The sequence below is a fragment of the Eretmochelys imbricata genome, chromosome 2 (assembly GCF_965152235.1).
Source record: "Eretmochelys imbricata isolate rEreImb1 chromosome 2, rEreImb1.hap1, whole genome shotgun sequence".
NCBI lineage: Eukaryota > Metazoa > Chordata > Testudines > Cheloniidae > Eretmochelys > Eretmochelys imbricata.
The window spans coordinates 50170915-50191760 of record NC_135573.1 but is presented as its reverse complement, the minus strand read 5'-3'; positions in this window follow the sequence as shown (position 1 = coordinate 50191760).

Genomic DNA, 20846 nt, shown 5'->3' with positions numbered 1-20846 from the left:
TTGCCCAGTCACCCAGTTTTGAGAAATCCTTTTGTAGCTCTTCACAGTCTGCCTGGGACTTAACTATCTTGAGTAGTTTGTATCATCTGCAAATTTTGCCATCTCATTGTTTACCCCTTTTTTCAGATCATTTATCAATATGTTCAATAGGACTGATCCCAGTACAGACCCCTGGGGGCACCACTATTTACCCCTCTCCATTCTGAAAACTGACCATTTATTCCTACCCTTTGTTTCCTATCTTTTAACCAGTTACCAATCCATGTGAGAACCTTCCCTCTTTTTCCATGACTGCTTACTTTGCTCATGAGCCTTTGGTGAGAGACCTTGTCAAAGGCTTTCTGAAAATCTAAATACACTATCTTGGATCCCCCTTGTCCACATGGTTGTTGACCCCCCTCAAAGAATTCTAGTAGATTGGTGAGGCATGATTTCCCTTTACAAAAACTATGTTGACTATTACCCAACAAATTATGTTTATCTATGTGTCTGACAATTTTGTTCTTTATTATAGTTTCAACCAGTTTGCCAGGTACTGAAGTCAGGCTTACTGGCCTGTAATTGCTGGGGTCACTTCTGGAGCCCTTTTTAAAAATTGGCCTCACATTAGCTATCCTCCAGTCATTTGATACAGACGCTGATTTAAATGATAGGTTACATATGACAGTTAGTAGACCTTCAATTTCACATTTGAGTTCCTTCAGAACTCTTGGGTTAATACCATCTGGTCCTGGTGACTTATTGCTGTTTAATTTATCAATTTGTTCCAAAACCTCCTCTAATGACACCTCTATCTGGGACAGTTCCTCAGATATGTCACCTAAAAAGAATGGCTCAGGTTTGGGAATCTTCTTCCCATCCTCAATCATGAGGACCGATGAAAAGAATTCATTTAGTTTCTCTGCAATGGCCTTATCGTCCTTGAATGCTCCTTTGGTATCTCGATCGTCCAGTGGCCCCACTAGTTGTTTAGCAGGCTTCCTGCTTCTGATGTACTTAAAATTTTTTTTGCTATTACTTTTTGAGTCTTTGGCTAGCTGTTCTTCAAATTCTTTTTTGGCCTTCCTAATTATATTTTTACACTTCATTTGCCAGAGTTTATGCTCCTTTCTATTTTCCCCATTAGGATTTAACTTCCACTTTTTAAAGGATGCCTTGTTGCCTCTCACTGCTTCTTTTACTTTGTTGTTTAGCCATGGTGGCTCTTTTTTGGTTTTCTTACTATGTTTTTTAATTCGGGGTATACATTTAAGTTGAGCCTCTATTATGGTGCCTTTAAAAAGTTTCCATGCGGCTTGCAGGGATTTTATTTTTGGTGCTGTACCTTTTAATTTCTGTTTAACTAACCTCCTCATTTTTCTGTAGTTCCCCTTTCTGAAATTAAATACTACAGTGTTAGGCTGCTGTGGTGTTTTCCCTGCCTCTTGGATGTTAAATTTAATTGTATTATGGTTACTATTACCAAGCAGCCCATAATTCCAGCAGCTGTTTGTTGCGGGACTGGAGATATCTATGAAGAAGGGAAAAGTCCCACATAATCATTTTTTATTCCCACAGCTTTTCCACAGTTTTCTCACTTTGCAGTACAGTTTTCACTTTTTGCCATCAAGTTTCCCACACAGTTAGCATAAAGTAGCATGCAATGTTAACTTTGCGTTGGACTTATTTTCCTATTGTGTATATATTGGAATACTTAGCAATAGGGATGTAGTTTCACTAGTGGCTCAGTTAAATAGAATGAGCTTTTCATAAATGTTTCTCTACTATTTATTAGTATTATGTAGCACCTAGGAGGTCCCCATTTATTCAATTTTTTTAAGTGAATTTAATGCATGTGAAATGTGCTGGTGGCAGTCCTGGGAAATGAAGTACATAGAACTGGCCGAACGTGAGCATGCATAATAATTATTTCCCCACACTGTCCTCCTAGTGAGATTTACCGTATGCCTGATTTGGAGGGATTACTTATAAGGGATAGAGGAGAGTTCAGTACTCATCTCTTTCAGTCTTTGGCTTCTTTGTATACACGGCCATCAAGAAAGTGCTAGTGTTGACAGATGATTTGGTTCATGTACTGTATATGATTTGTCATCTTTATTTTTAGGTGACTCTTTTAAAAGCTGGAAAATCTTAAAACAGTTTGTAGCTGGGTCAGATGATTGGTGGCCTATCTACAATAAGTTGGTAGTTTTAGATGTCTGCATCATTAATATTTTTATATAAGTAAATAAATCCACATTCCTTCTTTGTAGATATGGCCCATTTTTAGACCAGATCTAAAGCCCATCAAAGTCAATGGGAGTCATGCATTGGACCTTCCTAAAAAGAACCTTGATACTTTAAGAGATACTGAAACAATTGTTAACATCAGGCTGAAAGGAAGCCAATTTGACACTTGCCTCTTAACAAGGCTCAGAAAGTATGTAAAAAATGTTTTGAAGCAGGCATTAGGCTTCAGAAATTAGGAACTGAGACCTAATCCTTTAGAAAAAGGATTTGGTAACCGAAACAACTATCAGTGAACACAATTTTAAAATTAGAAAACTGAATTCTAAAATATTGTTTTGTATAGGTTTTAATGGACCCATAATAGTTACAAAGTTGCTTAGTACTTTGTCTTTTCTAATGTCCGACGTTCCAGTTTGGACCAAGAACGTTTCTGGACAAATTAGTAAATGGTGGTATTTTTCAAAAATCTGTTGAAAGGCGAACAAACTCAGTCTGACTCTCCGTTTATCTGTGTTTTATATTTGTCTTGCATCCAAGATTGGATATTTTTAACCATATAGGTACATGCTAATCTGTATTTGAAGTATCATTATCTGGTTGCAGCAATCTAACTAATTTTTAGGTACAAACCCTTAAGGAACAATTATCACTGGCAGTCTTTTCCAGCTAATCTAATGCAACAGTTAAATCCCATAATGGGAGTATCGTACTAGGACATGCAAGCTTTACTAATCTTTACCACACTGTCATTTTCTAGAATGACTGAAAAATAAATCTGTTTAGGATGTTGCATGTATGTCTGCAATATCCAAAGTATTAATAAAATTGCTCTCAAAATCTAAATGAATTCTTGTTTTTAATTAAATGAGAAGCTAGAGCTGACCCACACTTCTTTATAATAACAGTAGGAAAGTCTGATGTAAGGGTTTTGCTTGCTTTAGATTTAATAAGCCTTTGACTTGAGTATAAAGAAGCTGTCAGATCCATGTCTGGGAAAAATATAAATATACTACACATCTGACTTGAGCAAAAGATTTGAGGATTTTCACAATTCAACAGTTGTGGCATTTCAGGAGGTTTGGGTGTTATAGGCAACAGGATTTTCACACAGAGAATTTCCTATCTAGGATATGGTATTGAATCTGTCATGGAAAACTGAACCACACCTTTTTTTGGAATCTGAATGATCTCTGAGACTTTACTCAGCTTTAGTAATAAATCTGCATCTGATTTTAATATTGAAATCATTATCTGACCCACAAGCAGCAACTTATCAGCATTCCTGTGTTTATTATTATTAAAAAGAAGGGGACAGCTAATGTCTCTCTAATATGACATTTGAAATGGTCCTTGTTTTGGCACCTGGTATTGGAACCTCTGGCAAATTGAAAAATGAATGTAATGAATAGCATAGACCTGTGGCCATCTAGCAGGATATGGGGATGCACAACATAATACCTGTACTCCCTTGCCTCTAATCCCACTTCCAAAACCTTGTAAAGTGCCTTCCACATAAGTAAGTCCCACACTACATCAACTTTTGTAGGCTGCTAGGGAGTGAGAATGGGGTACTTCCAAGAGGGTAGAGGAAAATCCACTTTCAGAGCATCACCTGTGTGTACAGATCACCAAGGGATGATCCAGACCATAAGTAATTTTGTTTTGTAGTTTTGGAACAGAATTATTATACTCATAAATTTGCAAGTTATTTCTTCAAAGACTGACATCTTACTAGATGTACTACTATACTATGTATAGTATGGTGTAGTTTAAGCTTGAGGTCATTCTTTGTCTTTGCTCAATATGCTTCAACCATGTTTGGGGCTGTCTAATCAAAAATGTGATCTATCCCATCGCTTGCTCTCTTACACTGGTTTTTTTTAGCCACATTGTATAATTTTCTGCTGAGTATGATCTAGTGATGCTTTTTCTCCCTTCTGCCATTACTAACGTAGAAAAAAATATTTTTGTTTGTACATTTGTTTTAGTGGAGGTTTAAGGGGGAAAAATCTCTCTGGACATAATAGGCTGAATAATAGAATAATTTATTCTAAGAACATAAGATTTGCCATACTGGGTGAGACCACGGTCCATCTTGCCTAGTATCCTGTCTCCAACAGTGACCCATACCAGAACTTCAGGATGAGTGTACAGAACAGGGCAAATATGGAGTTCTCTTCCACTCTCAGCTTCTGGGAGTCAGAGATATAGGGTCACTCAGAGCATGGGATTGCTAATAGCCATTGATGAACCTATCCTCCATGAACTTATCCAGTTCTTTTGAACCAATTATATTTTTGGCTATCACAATAGCAAATGGCAATGAGTTCCATGGGTCAGTTGTGCATTGTGGGAAAAGTACCTCCTCTTGTTTGTATTAAACCTGCTTACTATTAATTTCATTGGGTGATCCCTGGATTTTGTATGGGGTGAAAAGGTGAATAACACTTAACTATTCACTTTTTCCACAGCATTCATGATTTTATAGACCTCTATCATATCCCGCAATAGTCATCTCTTTTCTAAGCTGAACTGCTCTAATCTTTTTAGTCTTTTCTTGTGTAGAAGCTATGCCATACCCTTGATAATCTTTTTTGCCTATCTCTGAACCTTTTGAAGTTTCACTATTTCTTTTTTCAGGTGGAGTGACCAGAACTGGACACAGTATTTAAGGTGTGGGTGTATCGTGGATTTATATAGTGGCATTATGATATTTTCTGTGTTGTTTTCCCTCCCATTCCTAATAGTTCCTAACATACTGTTAGCCTTTTTGGCCACTGCTGGGCATTGAGTGGAAGTTGTCAGAGAACTGTCCACAGTAACTCCAAGATCTTTCCTGGTGGTAATAACTCATTTAGAACCCATCATTCGAAAAAAAAAGAATCCCAGCTGTACATATAGAATGCACACTACTGTGAATTTATCAACACTGAATTTCACCTGTCATTTTTTTGCCCAGTCACCCAGTTTTGTGAGCTCTCTGTAATTCCTCACAGTCTGCTTTGGAGTTAACTATCCTGAGTAATTTTGTATCATCTGAAAACTTTGCCACCTCACTGTTTATCCATTTTCCAGGTCATTAATGAATATGTTGAACATTGCAGGTCCCAGTACAGATCTTTGGGAGACCCTGTTGCTCACCTCTCTATTGTGAAAATTGACCATTTATCCCTACCCTTTGTTTTCTGTTTTTCAACCGTTGCTGATCCATGAGAGGACCTTTCCTCTTATCCCATGGCTATTTAGGGTATGTCTACACAGCCGATGTTAAAGCTGTGTAGTCGCAGCTCCAGTGCCTGGAGAGAGCTCTCCCAGCACTGTAAAAAAACCATCTCCATGAGGGTAATAGCTCCCAGCACTGTCTACACTGCCACTTTACCGTGCTGAAATGGGCATCGCTCAAGGGGGTGGTTTTTTACACCCCTGAGCAAGGACAGTTTCAGCGCTGTAAGTGGCAGTGTAGACAAGCCCTTAGTTTCTTTAACAGCCTTTGGTGAGGAACCTTGTCAAAAGCTTTCTGAAATCCAAGTACGCTATATCGAATAGATCACCTTTATCTGCATGCCTGTTGACTCCCTCAAAGAATTCTAATAGATTGGTGAGGCATGACTTCCTTTTACAGAAATTGTGTTGACTCTTCCCTCAACTAATCATGTTTATGTATGTATTTGATAATTCTGTTCCTTACTATAGTTTCTACTAATTTGCTTAGTAGTGAAGTTAGGCATACTGGCCTGTAATTGCCAGGATCTGCTCTGGAGCTCTTTTTAAAAATTGGTGTTTCATTAGCTACCTTCCAGTTATCTGGTACAGAGGCTGGTTACAATGATAGGTTACATACTATAATAAGTAGTTCTGCAATTTCAGATCTGCGTTCTTTGAGAACTCTTGGGTGAATACTATCTGGTCTTGATGACTTATTACTGTTTAGTTTATCAATTTGTTCTAAATGTATTTCAAAGTTTTCCCATAAACTTATATGTTTGTGTGACCAACATATTGGATGTATAACTAACACCAGCAAATGATGTTTGTGGTGACCTATTTGCCCACCCTCACTACAGCTGTTGTTGAACTAGGTTGTGTTCATTATACTGGTGATTACTAGACATATAAAAACATGTGATTATGTTCCACAGGAAATTGCTCCCTGGTGGAAATGGTGTGAGGGTATGTGCATTGTGGGAGATATCTGCCTAGGAGTCATCTTCTATCATTCTCTGAAATTCTGTTTCTTATTTTTATTTTATGTTCTGTGACTAGCCTATTTATGTACTGTTTAAAGCTGCATAGATAATAGCATTTTGCCCTTTAGCTCCGCCTGCTTTTTAGAGTCTTTGCAATTTGTTTTCACACTTGGACATAGATCACTGTATTTCGGTTAAAATTGAAGAGCTCTATGAAAATCTCAATTTTGAAGGTCGCATTGTTGGAGGAGCTGTTCAAATGATTTCAGGTCTGTAAGAGTTTATATATTTATGTGAATTTATTTCATTCCCATCTAGCTCTGGTCTTATTTCATTCCCATCTAGCTCGGGCCAAGGAGGAAGTCTGAAGGGTTCAGAAATGTTTACTAGCTGGACTAGAATGTTTTGCCAGGAATTTATTTTAAAGTGCTTTTAAATTAAGGTGTTTTTAACCATTTGTTAGTGTGTTTTTTTGTTTTGATGTTTGTTCTGAAGGACACTACAGTAGAACCAGATCCTCAGTGGTATTTAGGTGCCTCACTCCCATGGGAGCTAGGCACCTAAATAGCTTTTGAGGATCTTGGTCTAAGGCACTATTTGAAAGTGGGACTAAGACTCTTAAGTCACTTAGGTGTTTTATTTAAAAATTTTACCCTCTGTAACTCAGTTCCACAGCTATAAAATGGAGATAACAATACCTCCTTTCTCACTTTGTCTGTCTTACCTTTTTAGATCAGAAGAACTCTTGAGACAGGGACTGTCTCTACCTATATGGATATATATATATCTAGCAGAGTGGAGTCCAATTTTAATTTGGAGCCTGTAGGCACTTCTGTAAAGTAAATAATTAAGCTTGAACAGCTGATTGACCTATGTTTATTCAAAGATTTTAAGGCCAGAAGGGACCATTGTGATTGTCTAGTCTCACCTCTCGTGAACCATAGGCCATAGAACTTCCCCCAAAATAATTCCTACAGCATATCTTTTAGAGAAAATATCCAATCTTGATTGAAAATTGTCATTGATAGAGAATCCACCATGACCCTTGATAACTTGTTCAAATAGTTAACTATTTTCACTGTTAAAAATGTATGCCTTATTTCCGGTCTGAATTTGTCTAGCTTCAACTCCCAGTCACTGGATTGGGTTATACCTTTCTATGTTAGATTGAAGAACCCATTATCAAATATTTGTTCCCAGGTAGGTTCTTTTAGGCTGTAATCAAGTCACCCCTGAACCTTCTCTTTGTTAAGCTAAAAAGATTGAGCTCCTTGAGTCTATCACTATAAGGCAGGTTTTTTCATCCATTAATCATTCTCGTGACTCTTCTGTGAATTCTCTCCAAAATATCAATATCCTTTCTGAATTTCAAACACCAGACTTGGACACAGTATTCCAGTAGAGATCATGCCAGAGTAAAAAAAACAAAGATAAAATAACCTCTCAACACCTACTTGAGATTCCCCTGTTTATGCATCCCCCATCTATTGCATTAGCCCTTCTGGCCACAGCATCATGCTGGGAGCTCATGGTCAACTGATTATCCACCATGACTCCCAAATCCTTTTCAGAGTCACCCAGGAAAAAGTCTGCCATCCTGTAAATTATGGCCTCCATTCTTTGTTTCTAGATGTATATATTTACATTTAGCCTTATTTAAACATATTATTTGCTTGCACCCAATTTACCAAGCAATCCAGATCAATCTGTATCATTGACTTGTCCTCTTCATTATTTACCACTCCTTCAATTTTTGTATCATCTGCCAACTTTGTCAGTGATAATTTTATGTTTTCTTCCAGATCATTGATAAAAAATATTAAATAGCACAGAGTCAAGATACAGTCCCTGTGAAACCCCATTAGAAACATACCCTTATTATTATCTTCCATTTATACTATTTTGAGTCCTAGCCAGATTTTAATCCATTTAGTGTATGACATGTCAATTTCATCTTTTTATTACTTTTAAATCAAAATGCCATGTACTACCATGCCAAATGCCTTTCAGAAGTCTAAGTATATTACATCAACACTATTACCTTTATCAATCAAACGTGTAATCTCATAGAAAAAAGATATCAAGTTAGTTTGATAAGATCTATTTTCTATAAACCCATGTTGATGGGTATTAATTATATTACCTTCTTTCAATTTTTATCAATCCAGTGTGGTATGCCCCACTTCATAATCTTGCTTGGGATTGATGTCAGACTTTGAGACTTTCCCAAAGTTCTATATGGTCTATGTGCATATCATACAATCTACTTACCATTTGTATGGGTTGATAAATTAATGTTAACGTAACTGTTAACTTAATAGCTTTAACCCAAGAGTGGGAGACTTAAATGGGTCTCTGGTAAAGCTCAGCAAAAATTGGAATGCCCATCCTGCAGGAAATTCTGAGACATCAGTATTTGATTTCATCCCAAAATGGAAAAAAAAGTAGTTTTTTTTTCCAGAACAAAAAGTTCTGAAAAATTTTATTAAGAAATAGTAAAACAATTCTTTTCAGTATTTTTCAATAAGAATTAAACACTTCAACATTGCCAACCCCAAATGTTAAAAAAATCCTGAGTCAGGCTCACCAAAAATCATGAGATTGGCTTTTAAATCATGAGATTATCTAAAATGAATAGATTTGGGGTTCTTTTTATTTGCTTTCTGCTTTCTGAGCCTTTAGGGTGCACTGGGGTCACATTCTGAAGCTTTCTCCATAGCCACGAGGGCTAGAAACGTACTTTTCCTTTAAGAATGAAGGCTGAAATCCATATATCCACTTGATGCCAGGAGCTGGGGCTTTAAGGAAGACAATAATTATCATGAGATACATGACAAAGTCATGAGAGTTGGCAACACTGCTTCAACATTCCTGGAATGAAACATTTCATTTAGGATTGTTGAACTCTCATGAAACACTTTTTTGTTTTTTACTCAAGTTAACATTAAATTGCATCAAATTCCATTTATCTGTTTATCTGACAACCTCATGGGAGCTGTCATTCAGGTTCCCTGAAGCCATCATTCTCCGATATTCACCAGGCCCCTGGGCTAAACTACACCTGCTGCCTGCAGCCATGTGACACCCATGATGCACCAGTCAGAGAAGTCTGCAATGCATCGTGGGAGATATAGTCTGGCCATGGATCCCAGCCTATAGGAGAGAATGGAGGCTACAACTCCCAAACTTCAACTCCTATATGGCAATGTGCCACAATAGGAAAGTGTGGTTTAATGTAGAACTGTTTCAAAAAAGCCCCATTTTGGATCAGTTCAACAATCAAAATATTTTGGTTTGAGTCTAACCAACACAAAACAAAATATATTGTTCTGATTATCACAATGGAAAGTAGAGAAACTTTGGTGAAATCATAATTTTCCTTTGTAAAGGTAAACAGTGGTCCATGCTCGCTGATCATGTTGCAGGACTGAAGTCTTTAAGGTTATTGGTAAAATTTTCAAAAGTTCGTAAGCAATTTAGGAACCTAAACCCAATTGATTTTCACTGGGACTTAGGTGCTTTTGAAAATTTTACCCTTGGTGTACTGGCTTTGAAATACATTCAGAAGAAGCCAAGGGCCCAAATCTTTAAGGACAGTAAGGGCTGGTTTATTTGTTGTAACTTTCATTAGGATTAATTTAAATAAACAATGGTGGAGAAAAGAAACTTCTTATCTAAGACAAGTCCTTTTGGATCCCAGAGAATACGCACAAGGATGCTTTGGCAGTTTCATAACACACTGTACTATATTTTGAATCCATTGTTGACACTATATAACCTAAGCATGTTTTGTTCCAATACAGTAATCCAAATTGTAAAGTCTCCCCTGAAAGCAGAGACTGCTCTAGTATGCCCAGATTGTATTGATTTTGGAATACAATTATAGAATACAATTCTATACAAGAAATCAGGATTATGCCAATGCAATTCTATTTACTTATACATTTTACTAATGACTATTGAGATTCCCTCCAATAAACTCCATTTGATCTCACTTTTATGTGCAGTAAATCTTTTTATAAATAGGATCAACACAAGTTAATTTAATAATTTTACAGAATTTAAAATCTAATGTCAGTATGGATGAATAAAACCAATTTGGAAACAACAAATTTTGTGCTCTCACCAAAGCATTTTGCCATAACAACTGTTGTTGGCAACAAGAGCATTTTGTTTATTTTGAAACTACCAATGCTACAGGATCAGTTCTGCTACTCTTGGGTCAACCTATCTGTAAGCCTCTGACATATTTAAAGCTGTTTGCCTGCACTGAATGCTGAGAATACTACAGCTAAGAATATCTGTAGTATTTAACCTTCTAGGAGAAAACACAGTGGATCTTCTGTAACAGAGAAGGATGTTTGATAACTGGTTAATGTGGATAAGAGAAGACTACCTATGTAGTCTGATCCCAAAGTCTTATGAAAAAATGTATCTACTCGTGTGTAAGGGGTATGTGGCAATGTTCAGGTAAGATACAGATGTGGACACGAGGAACTCTAAGAAAAGCATCAAAAAAGTGAATATTAGATGAAACCAGTAGCGAAACAGGCTGCAATGAAAACAGGAGAACAGCCTCACTTTGCACTGAAGTAAAAAGTACAAGATTATTCTGTTTCTTTTCCTGCTATGTGCTAGGGACAGAGGGGGAAGTGAGCTGAAAGGCCATTCCAGCACTCCTCTGGTGGCCTCATAAACTTCTGAATTTGTGTGCATGTGACAATCCTCTTTGTCTGTAGCAGTTGATCATTTCAGCAGAATAATCAAGCTAATGGATATCATAGGTGTTAAAGAGGAAAAATACTTCTTAGGTCATATAATCCATTTGTTGCCATGCATGGTTACTCCCCAGAGCAGCAGCGTCCAATACGTTCGCCACTAGCCACATGTGGCTAATAGGCTATTGAATTGTGGCTAATGTATGTGGCTTTTTTATAATGTGGCTAATAAGAAAAATTCAAAACCACAAGCGTAGCTAGTCGTGTGGCTAGCATCAAATTTCTATTGGACACTGCTGCCCCAGAGTATTTCCTCCAGGGCATGTAGTCAATTTTGATATGACCTGAGGTTACCACTCCTTTCTGTAATATTCCACAGCTTATTAGGAATTTTCCCACCATTATGAACAAGTTTCCTGATCTTTTTTCTCCGCCAGATATTTCTCTTTTTTTAATTTCCTCCCACAACTCAGTTGCAGACCAGAACTCCAAGCAAGCCACTAGCAATGGATAAAGTGGGATAGTAGTCAGCAGAGAAGAGAGGAATTCTGATCTTTATTTTCCCCCTCTTCAGTCCCTGCATGGGGCTATGAACATTCTTGTTTCATAGACGCTACACTCTTTAACTGATTTTTTTTTTCTTACCTGTTGGGAAGAGACATTAAAAGCATTAAAAAAATGAAACTACATTTTAACTAAAGTTTTCTAGCCCTCTCTTCAAAAATATACCTTTAAAACGAACTTGAAATATTACCTGTTAATTTGATATTCCAGGACTGATAGAAAAATGAGCCCAGATCCTACAAAGATTTATGCATATGCTTCATTTTACATCCTGTGGGTAGTTCCATTGACTTCCCTGGGGCTACTCACAATGCATAAAGTCAAGCATGTCCATCAGAAGTTTCTGTAGGATCAGGGCTTTGGTTTCTTCTTTGAACTGCACACACACAACACATTTATTTGTCCTATGTTCCCTGTTATATTTGTCACAACAGTATGTTCAGCACAGGCATGTTAGGAAGAAATGTGAACCTAAGATCATTTTTTTACAATTTTGATTTGGGATAAAATCTTGATTTACTAAGAATAAGCACTTCAATAAATGACAATCGTATTCTTATAATGTATTGAGAAAGCAAAATCATTTTATGACACGGGGCAATCAGACAAAATGAATATTTTCAAAAATAAAAAAGCTGCATATATTCATCTTATCACTTTCCATAATGTCTTTTACTAGGAAATCCATTTATGTTATGGCTCTAAATGTAAATACTTTAATGCATTAATCCCCCAGGCTAAGATAATATAGTCATAGCCTGTGTGGAATTTCAATATTTAAATTTTAAAACCTCATTGACATGTCACCAAAACATATACTTTTCACCCCTTTACTTTAAAGCATCTACATGTACTGAAATTACTTCTAGCTAAAGCCTTCTGGTAGAAACTTCTCAAGTAACATCTAATTAAACAAAACTGTTTATATTAAAGCCCACCCTTATTTGAAATGTTAACTAAACCACACTGCAAGGCTGTGTACCCTCAAAACTTATTAATTGTACATGGTATCTTAAGCCAGAAAGTAGTTAAGGCCCTGATTCAGCAGTCTATCCTTATTCAAAAAAACACATAAGCATTTGCTTATCTTTATGCATTTGCAGGATTTAAGCATGTGGTTAAAGTTAAGTATGTGCTTTAGAGCTTTGAATACTAAAAGACTTCAGGTTAAATGCTTTGCTGAGCCAAGACCTTAAAAGACTAATTATGGACACCATTTTTCACATGTGATTCAGGCAAAACTTCATCTGAAGTTAATGAAAATTTTACCTAAATAAGAAAAATATCTGGAAAGCAAGTTCTGGGTCTCTCTTGTAGCCCAGTGGGCCAGCTTACCTCTATTGTATTCACTGCTTTGCATTATATTCTGCTTTATTATATTTAGCAGTAATGCAAGGAACCTACAGGCTTGTATCCTGTAAGACATTGGCTTCAGCAGTTAGCAACTTCAGCATAGATAAACTTAGGTAACTTATAAGTTTGGGGGAACAGGAAGTAGAGTGTAGGAGGGAATTTTGTCCATAATGACATCAGCCAACCACAGACCATGAACTGATAACAGCTTCTGGAAGGTTTTAGACAGAACATCCGACCAAAAGTGCTTTTCCTTGGTATGGGCAGCATGCAAAGCAATGCAATTTTTCACAGCCCGCCACTGGTAATCCTTCACAGGAGCAATCCTTTATGCAACTGCTTTGGCAACAACAACAAAGAAGATTTTGAATAGCTCTTCCAGCATAACAATGCGATGAGTAAGGGGACAAAGGACTGTATGTTCCTGCAACCCCTGAGATGATCATCATGATGAAGACAACTGTTTTCAAAACTCTAAAGAATGAATATTCAGAAAAGAAAAAAATTGTCCTATCCTCCTCACTCCAGTGGAAGCTGTATATATTGTATAAGGCAAATAGCACATCTGGCAGCTGGCAAATATCTTTCACTTTCTAATTATGTGTATTTTAGCTAACAGGAAAAGACTGATTGCAGCACGTAATCCTAACTAAGTGAATTTTAAAATAAATGGTAATGTGCGGACCTGAAAAAAGCTTAGAAGACTGATTTGGTGTGGGTAACACCCCCCAACTGTAAGACGCATTCAAATTTTATCTGATGAATCTAAATCTCTTGGCTATGCAAAACTGGATTTGCAAATCTCACAGAACTAGCCTCTCTCAGAAGAAGAAAATTAACACTTTCCAGCTAAGGATGAACCTGAAAAAACAGATTTTTTTTGAAAAACAAAATGTATTGGTGTGCAGAATGAGGGAGTTATACGTACTACTCTTTACAATTACAATATGCCTCTCAGGTTATCTGTGTAACATTTATTCTGCCTGAATGCATAAAGTTATATCAAAGCAGTTGTTAAAAGTACCCCCAGGAAAGGCAAAACCTTGACACAGAAGAGTCTTGAGAAGACAATGGGGAAGGTGATTATTAGGGAACAGGCCCTGCCTGGCTCCAGCCAGGGTAAGAATTGTTAACTCTTTCCAAGGCTAAGCCTGGGATAAAAGATGATTCTAAATTTTAAAGATGAAGTCCTCAAGAAGGAGTGAGAACTGCCCAGGAAGTGAAAGCCAACAGGCATGCAAGCAGACACAAAGATATGTCTACAATGCAGCTAGGCACAAGCTAGCTTGCTAAAAAGAGCAGTGTGGATGCTGTGGCACAGGTGGAGGCTCAGGCTAGTCACCTGAGCTCAAGCCCATCCTACCCCCTTGGTTAGAGCCTGGGTAGCTAGGCCGAGCCACCACCACTGCCGCAACATCCACACAGCTATTTTTAGTGCACTGGCGCGAGCCCCACTAGTGCAAGTCTGTCTACCTGAGCTGGGAGGTTCGCTCCCAGCTGCAGTGTAGACGTAATGCAAGTAGGAGAGTGTGCTTCTTCCAACAAGAGAGGGGGATCTGTTCAGCCAGAGTAAGGTGCCGGAAGCCAGGCCTTTTCACCAGGGGGGTGCACTTGAGAGGGACAAAAAAGGGGCCGAAAGCACAGCTTGCCCAGTAACTATGAGAATAGGTAATAGTCTTTTAAGTGCAGAATAAAAGCATTTATTCAGGTTTGATTTGAGTCTGGGGCAAAAAAGTCTGAACTGGTTCTCATGTTTCTGGGGTGGTTACATTATGAATATGAAACTAGGTAAGGCTGACTCCAGATAAAATAATAGATCATGCAAATATAATAAATTTAATAGCAAGCCAAAATGTATTCACTCAAACTGAATCACTTATTACTAAAACATCTTCAAAACCAGCTTCCCTTTATGTATCATTTCTCCCTTCTCTTTTTTCAGGTTTTCCGCTAAGTCTACTCTGAAACCTACAGCTGCATTTGTCTCTCTTATTATTTTCTTTTTGGCCTGATGGTGCAAGCTTTCCTTGTCCTGGTGGCCTTTACTCACATGCGTTGTCCGCATTCAATCAATATTGAAAACAACCATTAATACCTCTAAAACCAGTAATTTTAGAAAGCAACAAATAGGCCAAGATTTTCAAAAATAGAAGCCTAAAGTAGGTGTCCTAAACCCATGTTTAGTCATTTAAATACAGTAACTCCTCACTTAAAGTAGTCTCGGTTAACGTTGTTTCCTTGTTACGTGGCTGATCAGTTAGGGAACGTGCTCGTTTAAAGTTGCGCAATGCTTATAACGTTGTTTGGCAGCCGCCTGCTTTGTCCACTGCTTGCAGGAAGAGCAGCCCGTTGCAGCTAGCTGGTGGAGGCTTGGAACCAGGGCGGACCGGCAGCCCCCCATCAGCTCCCCATTCCCCCAAGTTCCCTGTGTGGCAGCCACCCAGCAGGCTACCAATTGCCAGCAGTTCAGCTGTCCCTCCCCCCACTGCCGTGTGCTGCTCCTGCCCTCTGCCTTGGAGCTGCTCCCCGGAGCCTCCTGCTTGCTGTGTGGGGGTGGTGAGGGGGAGGGAAAAGGGGGGATAATGTCGGGGTGTCCTGCTCTTCCCTGCACCTCTCTTACCCCATCTTCCATAGAGCAGGGGGGGACATACGACAGGGCTCAGGACGGAGGGAGCTTCCTAGCAGCAGCTGCCATCTTATTAACTTAAAAAGGTAGTGTACTTAGAGTGGAGTCAGTGTACTTAAAGGAGCAATGTGCATCTCTCTCTCACACACAGGGCATGTGTCTCTGTCTCCCATGTTGTCTCTCTTCCCTCCATTCATGCTGCCTTGTAGAGTGTGAGGCTACATTAACAACGAGTTAACCCTTGAGGGCTCAGCCAATTGCTAGTTCATCATTTAGCAGTAAGGCATTTCCTGGGAAATATCCCACCCTCTGACTTCACCCCTCAACCAAGCTTCAGAATCATCATCACTGTGTACCAGTATTAAATTGTTTGTTTAAAACTTATACTCTGTGTGTGTGTGTGTGGAAATATATTTTTTTTTCACCAGACAGAAGACTAAAAAATTTCCCTGGAACATAACCCCCCTATTTACATTAATTCTTATGGGGAAATTGGATTCACTTAACATCATTTTGCTTAAAGTCACATTTTTCAGAAACATAACTACGTTAAGCGAGGAGTTACTGTAAGCAGTTTGACTTTTAAAAGTGCTGACCTCATTGGTCCTTTGGAAAATCAGATCACTTATTTAGGTGACTAGTTATGGATTTAGGATTACTTTAGACTACTAGAGGGAAATTCCCTGCTGGTGTGACCCAGAGCATTCCCACTGAGGAGAAGAAAGACTACACCAAGAGAATCTGTCCCTTATTTTTGAAAATCTTGACCAGTATGTTTCAAGTTCTAGAACTTGAACTGGTGACCAGCCTGATTCTGTAAGTGATACTCACAGTGGTGTTGTGTCCATGAGACATAGGGCAGGTCTACACTACCGCTTATGTCGATATAACATACATAACTCGGGGGTGTGAAAAGCTACCCCCCTGAGTGACACAAGTTACAACGACCTAACCGCCGATATAGCTTCTGCCTCTTGCAGAAGTGGAGTAATTATACTGATGGGAAACCTCTCTACTGTCGACATAGAGCATCTTCACCAGACACACTGCAGCAGCACAGCTGCATTAGTATAGCTGTGCTGATTTAGCGCTTCTAGTGTAGAGTAGCCCTTAATTGTATGAGAAAGGGCTGCCCAGACCTTTAGTAAGATGCAGTATGTATAATACAATGTTCATTTTTTAAGAATGTTGGCTTCTTTTCATTAGTGGTAGATATACTGCTCCTGAGCGCTACTGAGCAGCCAGAACACCTATGTCAACACGTAGCAAATGTCAGGCTCAGGCTATTGGCCAATCACAATGGCTCCAGTAGAAGTAAAATTGTTCTCATATGGTACGTTCAATTAAGGCTTTCGATCATTATAATTCTGGGGCTGGGTGTAGCCTTGCCCTATTTATTTTTGTTTATCTGGATCCTCATCACTTTTCACAAGATAATCCTCCCCTTCAGATGAGCCTTCAATACTTGAGTTTCAAGAATAGATTTCTCTAGCCCTATACTTTTTTTTAACCTTATTTTGGGATATAGGCAGACACTTGCCACTTCAACTTCTTCACATTCTTCAAGCTAATTCACCACAGTTTCCTCTCTTATCCATGTTGTTCTTCTCTTCCTTATTATTTTTAGCAGTATAGTATTCACTGACTGCAGTTGATCCACTTTTGAGAAATTAGTTATGAATCCTGCCTGCTCCATCGAAGTCCAGAGGTCCCTGCAGTCTGGTCAGCAGCACTTTTGTAAAAACCATGTGTAACGTTGGCAAAAGGCCTTGAGATAATTCATGTCTCCTTTCTTTCTGATTAATATCAGTATTGCAGTGTCCTGACTTGATCACACTGTATTCTTCTGGCCTATTGTAAAAATGAAAAGAAAAGAAAAGAAAAGAAAAAGGCAATCTGTCTCTGTACCATTGCTCCACCATTTAAGAATATATCACGGGTAAGTCCATATTCTCTTGGTTTGCGCTTTTTGTGCTTGTTACTAGTCAATTCAGAAATTTGGTAACAGAAGATATTGAATAAGTTATAGGACTATAAAGTCACAAATTTTACTATAAATTGTTCTCTCTCGCCTCCTCCCCTCTATACCCAAGTTTTACATGGTTGTAGTTCTGTCTAGTTAGTTTAACAGTTAGGATTAGAGCTGGGCAAACTCATTTTACCTAATTTCAAACACTCACTATTCTCAACTGGGTTTTCAAGTTCACTATTTAGGTGTCTCTAAATTATTCTGGGAGCCATGATGGCCCCCATCCAACTTCAGAATGGGGAGGTTAAGAAAGGTAACATGAACCCACTTTACCTCTGTGCTATCTCCTTACCCGTACCAAGCATAAGCAGCTGAGGATTTGCCCCACATAAGTGCTCTAGAAGTTAATGATGTCTGATACCTACTCTTTATTCTAATGTCTGTAGTGTTTGGTGGGCATGGTATCAAATTCACATAACAGATATTAGTGTGAAATACAAAATCCTTATTGCTGGTGGTCAAAATGATTCATCTTTGTCAAATGAGTGGTTATATTACTCTCAGCTAGGGTCCTGTGTTTAGAAAAATTCCATCCTTTGAAGGAGCATGTTTTGACTAGAGATTTAGCACTTTGTTAGTCTGCCTGAACTCTTCAGCATCCGAAATAGCAATATTTGTACGCCACAGTTGTTCCCTTGCCTGAAGTGTTTATTTATTCCACTGGAAACTTAAGTTGCCTTTGTTAGGGGGCTTATTCCTTCACCCACTTACTTCCCTGGTCCTTCTCGCATGAACAGAGAGCAACAATACCCAAAGTCCAAAGGTGCAAACAATTTGATGTTTATTGGGGTGAACTTCCAGCAAGCATGATTCCAGTTTCCTTCCTTAGTATCCTCCTTCCCAGCTCTGACACCACAGAGCCTTACACCTGTGTCCCTGTTCCCATTCCTGCCCTTAGCCAAACATGATTCCAACTTCCTTACTCCCATTCCCTGTTCCCATTTCCCCCTTTAGCAAAACATGATTCCAATTTTCTTACCCCCATTCCCTGTTCCCATCTCCCTCACCCACATGCCCATGCCCATGCCCACCCCCACCCCCACCCCCACACCCCTACTTCCTGATTGACTGCAGACTACATAGTAAAACTTGAGTTCTGCTTTGCTATACCTTAACCAATCATTTTCCTGAAATTTAACTAACCAATCCTAACATATTGTAACATGATTATGTACCCAATTATATCCCACCACCTTAATTAGTTTACACCCAGCAAAATTAATTATACAGCAGACAGGAACAATCACAGAACCAGACAGAGATTATACAGACAAACAATAGCAAAGTGGGAACTATAATGACAAGACAATACAGAAGTGAGGATTTCACATCCCAGCTATTGATAAGTGAGTTCTTGCCAGACAGGATGCTATCAAACTAAGTTTCCTTTTACATTTTCTAGGCACTTCCCTTTCTCTGGAGGTGATAGGAATACAATCCTGTCCTGATAGTGCCTAACAGCCCAATAGCACCTTATTTCAATGTGACTAGTTTGGAATGTGAGGATGTGAGATGTGACCGTTCGCTTCCCAGCTTATGGCTGCCTCTGCTGCTTAGCCAAAGGCCTTAGCCTAAGAACAGGGCCTCAGACTGTCACAGTAAGAGAAGGCCCTTACACCAGCAGACAGTGATTTTGATTCTTTCTTTTATACCTCTAGAACTAGCCAAGTGATAAGAATACCCCTAAATTCTTAAAGTACAGGCCTTTGCAGACAGGCCTGAATATCTATATCCTAACACTCCACCCTTTTTTTTTTCTTTTTCTTTTGGGATCCTCCTGCCCAGGTATCCCTGGAAAAGCATAGGACATATGGCGACACATTTCCTGATAGGGCCAGACATCAAGGTGAAAGGTGTCGATATTCCATTTGTCCCACTGCCCCTTGTGTAGTAAGTATTGTGCCCTGCACCTTCTCTTGTACGGGCATACCACACCTATTCCAATTAGTGTTCCAGACCTCCCATTAGAGTGGGCCTGAGAAGGTTGGGTCCGGGTTGTCTAGTACACTGCAGGGTTTGGAGGGCTTATTACATTACTTATAGATTATCTCCATATGCAACTTAACATAAGTACAGTTAACAATACAAAATCCATCGCAACACTGAGTCCTGACCACTGCAGTATGGTCCAACATCCGAGACACCCCCAAAACACTGCCTCTCCTCCTTCGATGGGGTCACGATCTTGTGTCCAGTTGCTGGCAGTTGCAACAAGCCGCTCCTGCAAGTTTTGCATGCTTTTGTCCATATCATAAGTCCATTGAATGTTCACAGAGAGATGGGATATTGTCCAAACCAGCTTGACCACTTGGTATGGAATCAGGCAGTAAGCCCTGGTTTGATTATTCACAGCAATAAGATTCACAGATCCATTTGTGCACCAAAGTCCAGATAGCAGCATGTAGATGTGTGTAGTTTGATTATAGGCTGGTGTAATTGTGCCCCCAATAATACGTACATTCCCAGCAAAACACACAGTACACCCAATTGTCCACCCCTTGCATAGGCTCCTCTATAGTCACAGGAGAGGGGCACATCCAAACATCTTCTATTGATTTACACTATTTTACACACCCCTCCATTAATTCCCAGTGAGCTCCTCCCCTTTTCATTATTTCCATAGGGCTTGTGGGGGCCACCTTAGTTGCCATTCCATTTCCAGATACCAGGGTAGCTATTACACAGATGCTGGGCTCCTAGTTGAGCATTTTGCATTCCCATACACATCTTCCCCCAGGGTCAGCCTTTTGAAGCCATCCCCCACCCACATCATGAGGTTTTCAGTTCATTAAAACACAACAATGCTAGCAACAAGACAAACACCACAGACAAACAACACAAAACATAGATCCATGGTATTCTGGGTTATTTTTCCCGCTGGCGCCAGCTTGCTTGTAGAGTGTCTGAAAAACAAAGAAACAATTTCCACCCCCCTGGTGGGGACAGACTATTGCTTAATAATAATAATACCACTTTCCTTTACAAATTTCCTTGCTAATAGCAGGAAAAACAGAAGAATTACCTCCAGGCTGTCCTTATTTTGTTCTATAGTCAGGCTAGTGAATTACCTCACTCACTGGTCATTTATGAAATTCATGAGATGGTGTACCTCTGTTTCCCCTCTTGTACAACAGACCAAG